The following is a 6,339-nucleotide window of genomic DNA, read 5'->3' on the forward strand; positions in this document are numbered from 1 at the left end:
CAAATTTTTTTCAAATTGTTCGTGTTCGCCTAACGGCTCGAACTGTTAGAACCTTGCTGTTAGGTTTTTTTTCCTTTGCTGGTCACATGACCTTGTTGGCCTATTTAATCCTGCTCCGCCCTTCTGGCTTTGCTGGACTTCATTGTATATCTACTTTCTAGCTAGCCTGTGCTCTGTGTCTTGCTCTGTTAGTTTGCTTGGTTTACTGACCTCTATGTTCTTTATATTTTGTTTGTTCGTCTGTCTGCTACTATTTCTGTTAGGAGGTGTCCCATATTCCTCCCAGTCCTTAGTACTTGTAGGGATTCCTCCCCCACATCTATAGGTCTTCGTACAGACTAGCTTAGGACTTTAGCAGGTCTGATCGCAGGATCAGGTTCCCTGTTACATCGTAGGGATTCAGCTGAGTTCTATCGTAGGGACAGATCTCCTCTCTTTCCTTAGCTCTGGTAGCAGAACATAACAGTAAGTCCAGCCAGCAAATTCTCTAAGGAAAGATTTTTCTGTTCCATCATGGTGTCGGTTCAGGATTTGGCTCATCGCCTGCAGGGACTCTCTCTGGAAGTGGCCGAGCTCCGTCAGCACGTGAGTAACTGTTCTGGAGCACATTTCTTGGAGCCTAAGGTATGTTTGCCGGATTTATTTTTTGGTGAACATCGAGAATTTTTTTCATTTAAAAATGCTTGCTTATTGTATTTTCGTTTGAGACCCAAGTCCTCTGGGGATGAATCCCAGCGCGTAGGGTTCATAATGTCACTTTTGCGCAAAGAGCCTCAGGAGTGGGCCTTTTCTTTGCAACCTAGTGATACATGCTTCAGATCAGTGGATAGTTTTTTTTCTGCTCTAGGACTATTATATGATGATCCTGACCGTGTCGCATCAGCTGAGACTGAGTTGAGACGTTTAAAACAAGGATCAGGTAATGTCGAAAAATATTGTACACATTTTCGTCGTTGGTCCACTCAAACAGGGTGGAACGATTCTGCTCTGAAAAGTCTATTTCTTGCTGGGCTCAGTGAAAGGGTTAAAGACCTGCTAATTGCTTATCCTACACCTGAGGATTTGCAACAGGCTATGCAATTAACTATACGGGTGGATAGAAGACTGCGTGCTAGGGTTAATGAGAGCAAATCCTCTGCTATGTCAGTTTCTGGTTATGATAATGTGTGTACTAACAGTGGTGAACCGATGGAGATTGGATCGGTGGCACCTCGCTCTCAAGAAAAAGACCGTCGTTTTTCGAAAGGCTTGTGTTTCTATTGCGGAAAATCTGGTCATTTGATTAAAGGCTGTGAGCTTCGTATGAAGAAAGAAAAAAAAATGGTCAGTCATGCCCGTATTGCCTGTTTAAATTCCAAGGGTGTATTTTTAGCTGCTTCCACGATTGCTCAGGAAAAATTAATGGAATTTCGGGTGTTTGTTGATTGCGGGTCTACACTGAATGTAATTGATGGGGGATTCGTGGAAAAACTCAATTTAAAACCTGAACCTTTATCATCCCCCATTGCTGTGGTTTCTGTGGATGGCTCCCCTTTGAAGAATATTACTCTCAAGGTCTGTGAATTTCCTCTCACTATTAATGGTGTTCACCATGAGAAATTGGATTTGGTAGTGTTGAATAACTTGCCTTCTCCAGTAATATTGGGATTGCCCTGGTTAAAATGTCACAATCCTGTACTGGATTGGTCTACCAGTGAAATTAAATCCTGGAGCCATAAATGTTATGACAAGTGTTGTAACGGGCGTATTGCAGCTTTGGATAGGGGAGAATTGCCTGTTCCTATTCAGGATTTTTGGAGAGTTTTTTCTGAGAAGGAATCGCAGGTTTTGCCTCCCCATAGAGACTATGATTGTTCTATTGAATTTGTCCCTGGAGCGACTCTTCCTAAAAGTCGTTTATTTAACCTTACTATTCCTGAGAGGAAGGCTTTGGAGGAATACATACAGACAAGTTTGGCCGCCGGTCACATTAGGCCCTCTAAGTCTCCTGTGGCGGTTGGATTTTTTTTTGTAAAAAAAAAGGACGGCGGTTTACGTCCTTGTCTGGATTTTCGTGAGATTAACAAAATTACGGTACGCAATCCTTACCCACTGCCATTGATTCCTGATCTGTTTAACCAGTTATTGGGGGCCAAGTGGTTCTCTAAAATTGACCTTAAGGGGGCATACAATCTGTTGCGCATGAAGGAGGGTGATGAATGGAAGACTGCTTTTAACACTCCTGTGGGTCATTTTGAGAATCTGGTTATGCCTTTTGGTCTTACTAATGCTCCTGCATTTTTTCAGAATCTGATTAATGACATCCTTAGACCTTTGATCGGTAAAAATGTGGTTGTGTATTTGGATGACATTTTGATTTATTCGCCAGATCTGGAGTCTCATTGGCGGAGCGTGCGTGAGGTATTACAGTTATTAATGGACAATTCGCTTTTTGCTAAGCTGGAGAAATGTGAGTTCGCTGTACAGAGAATTAGTTTTTTGGGCTACATTATCTCCAGCAAAGGTTTTGAGATGGATCCGGTTAAGGTTCAGGCTGTGCAGGAATGGCCTAGGCCTATTGGTTTGAAATCGATACAGAGGTTTTTGGGTTTCGCCAATTACTATAGAAAATTCATAAAAAATTTTTCTAGTATTGTCAAACCTCTGACTGATCTCACCAGGAAAGGTTCTGATGCGGTTCAGTGGTCTTCTGAGGTCATTGAAGCTTTTGTGTATCTCAAGGAGAGGTTCACCTCTGCTCCCATCCTTATGCAGCCTGATGTTACTAGGCCGTTTTTGGTTGAGGTTGATGCTTCCTCTGTGGGGGTTGGCGCAGTATTGTCTCAGGATAACGGGGATGGATTACATCCCTGTGCCTTTTTTTCAAAAAAATTTTCGGAGACTGAATTGAATTACGATATTGGTAATCGGGAATTATTGGCTATTAAACTCGCATTTGAACACTGGCGCCACTTCTTGGAAGGTGCGGAATTTCCCGTTCAGGTTCTTACGGATCATAAAAATCTGATATATCTTGACGCTGCCAAGCGCCTGAATGCCCGTCAGGCTAGGTGGGCACTGTTTTTCTCGCGGTTTAATTTCTCCGTTACTTACATCCCTGGTACTAAGAATGTTAAGGCGGATGCCTTGTCTCGCAGTTTTTCTCCCATAGTCGGTGCTGAGAAAGAGGAAAACATTTTACAAGAAGGTGTTGTGATAGCTGCTTTAGACTCCGTTTTGGAAGATGAGATTCTTAAAGCTCAGGAGAATGCCCCATCTAACACTCCTCATGGGAGGTTGTTTGTGCCTGGGACCTTTAGGAGAGATTTGTTTGTTGAGTGTCACGAATCTCGGTTGGCAGGTCATCCCGGAATCTCTGAGACCAAGAGACTGGTGGGTCGCAGTTTTTGGTGGCCTGGATGGCAGAAGGAAGTCATTAAGTGGGTACGCCAATGTACTGTATGTGCTAGATCTAAGTCCTCACATACTCCTGCTGCGGGGTTGCTTTGTCCTTTGGAGGTCCCCAGTGCTCCTTGGACACATTTGGCTATGGACTTTATAACTGACCTTCCCTCCTCTGAGGGTTTTACTGTCATCTGGGTGGTCGTGGACCGTTTTAGTAAGATGTGTCACTTGGTTCCCTTCATCAAACTGCCCTGCGCTAAAACTCTCGCTAAGGCCTTTGTCAAGGAAATTGTCAGACTTCATGGCGTTCCTACTGACATTGTTTCTGATAGGGGTCCTCAGTTCGTGGCTCGTTTTTGGCGTGCCTTTTGTGACAGGTTGGGAATTCATTTGTCGTTTTCGTCCGGATATCATCCTGAATCTAATGGCCAGACAGAAAGGAAAAACCAGGATGTTGAGCAGTTCTTGCGTTGTTTTGTGGCAGACAATCAAGAGGGGTGGTCTGAGTTTCTGCCACTTGCCGAATTTGCTCTGAACAATCATACATCTTCTTCTGCTGGTTGTTCGCCTTTTTTTTGTTGTTCTGGGAGACATCCGTCGTTTGGGTCGTTCTCCAAGTTGGGATCTGCCGTGCCTGAGGAGGAGAATTTTTCCGGTGATTTGGAAAGAGTTTGGACGGATGTGCGTGGTAATCTTCAGGAGGCCAACAGAAAATCTAAAGACTACTTTGATAGGAAACGACAGGAGGTTTTGTTCGCTGTTGGTGACATGGTTTGGTTGTCCTCTAGGAATCTGCGGTTGAGGATTCCTTCTAAGAAATTGGGTCCCAAGTTTGTAGGGCCCTTTAAGGTGCTTCAGGTTGTCAACCAATCTGCTGTTAGGTTGGAGGTTCCTACCTCCTGGAGAATTAATCCGGTCTTTCATGTCTCTCTGTTAAAAAAAGCTGTTGTGTCGGATGGTGACGCCTCTGCCTCTGTTCCTCCGGTGGTGGAGGACGGGGAATATGAAATTTCTCGCATCCTTGACTCTAGACGGTATAGAGGTAGTTTGCAGTATCTTGTGGCCTGGAAAGGTTTCGGACCCGAGGATAACTCTTGGGTGAGGTCAGATGATGTTTCCGCGTCCAGACTTATCAGAGCATTTCACAGGAGATTTCCTGATAAGCCTGGTCCTAGGGGATCCGGAGGAACCTCTTAGAAGGGGGGGTACTGTTAGAACCTTGCTGTTAGGTTTTTTTTCCTTTGCTGGTCACATGACCTTGTTGGCCTATTTAATCCTGCTCCGCCCTTCTGGCTTTGCTGGACTTCATTGTATATCTACTTTCTAGCTAGCCTGTGCTCTGTGTCTTGCTCTGTTAGTTTGCTTGGTTTACTGACCTCTATGTTCTTTATATTTTGTTTGTTCGTCTGTCTGCTACTATTTCTGTTAGAAGGTGTCCCATATTCCTCCCAGTCCTTAGTACTTGTAGGGATTCCTCCCCCACATCTATAGGTCTTCGTACAGACTAGCTTAGGACTTTAGCAGGTCTGATCGCAGGATCAGGTTCCCTGTTACATCGTAGGGATTCAGCTGAGTTCTATCGTAGGGACAGATCTCCTCTCTTTCCTTAGCTCTGGTAGCAGAACATAACACGAACACCGCCCAAAACAGCTCAAATTTGAGATTGGCGAACAGCTCGAGTCGAACACTACTCATCTCTAGTGATTATCCTTCTGGAAGACATCTCAGAAAATGGAAGATTTCAATTGGAAACAAAATTGCAGGCCTCACTGAAACGTAAAAATCTGATTTAAAGGTATCATCAAATGGAACCTTGTACTGTTCAAGGTTTTTTAAAATTCATAAGGCGGATTTCGAGTGACTTTGTTCCAAACACTTCCTGAAAAAGGCAGATTAATTTCCGTGCAAAAAGACTTGCTGTTCATATGATCAGGTATTGAGAGTCTTTTAACCTCATCAAGTTTCCCAAAACGCCAAGCGGTTAACAGAAGTGAGCATATCATTCTTCAGGTATATTTTGCTTGCTTTATACTTGCAATACAAGTCAATGAGAAGGTTAGAAAGACCCTCGGAAGGTTCCTGAGTAGTGTTGATCGAGCACTAAAATGCTCGGGTACTCGAAGCTAGGGCCGAGCCCGCCGTGATACTCGGGTGCTCGACCCGAGCAACGAGCCCAATGTTAGTCTATGGGAGACCCGAGCATTTTTGCGGTGGCACCCCCGGCAGTCTTTTAAAAGCCTAACAAGTGCCCAAAACGATTGTGACAGTGCTCAAATGACATGGGAACAGCATGGGGATCGCCCCAGGAAGCATTTCTGACCCCCAGGTCACTGCTGTCAACAACGTGGTCAGAGGTATTAAGCCACTTTTACGGGCTCACAATAAAACGTTCAAAAACGAAACTGAAATTTTTTTCCTGTGAAATATGTTAAGGAATTTCTTTTCCAGGGTAAAGACTTGTGTATAAGGTAAAACAAATAACCAAAAACAAAAATATTCCTCCACACTTTGGGCTATGTTCACAAGTAGTATTTTTTATGCGTTTTTGTACTTTTGTATTGCTTTCAACAAATGCATTCACCGGGAAATGTCATTTTAACATTTTACAACCTTATCTGGCCATGTGCTGTGTGACACATGCATAAAGTGCTGAAAAGACATGGGAACAGCATGGGGAAGACCCCTGGAAGCATCTCTGACACCCAGGTCACTGTCTAAAAGTGTGCCCATCATAAGTGATCCTTGCCGCATCAGAAGATACAGACTTGCAACTATCCCCGTGCAAGTTCTATTCCCAGGGCAGTGTTCAATTGTACCTCCCCCATTCCTTGCAATACAAGCGCAAGTATGCAGCCTGCCACCCACCCACCCCTAGGCTGCAATACTATACTGCTTGCTTGCACTTGAAATTGGGCCCTTTAGGCATGTGGAGGCGGAATCTGGCCACCACGTCAT

Source organism: Phyllobates terribilis, unplaced genomic scaffold (genome assembly GCF_046119375.1).
Source record: "Phyllobates terribilis strain yellow unplaced genomic scaffold, ASM4611937v1 Scaffold_13__5_contigs__length_258822181, whole genome shotgun sequence".
In the NCBI taxonomy this organism is placed as follows: domain Eukaryota; kingdom Metazoa; phylum Chordata; class Amphibia; order Anura; family Dendrobatidae; genus Phyllobates; species Phyllobates terribilis.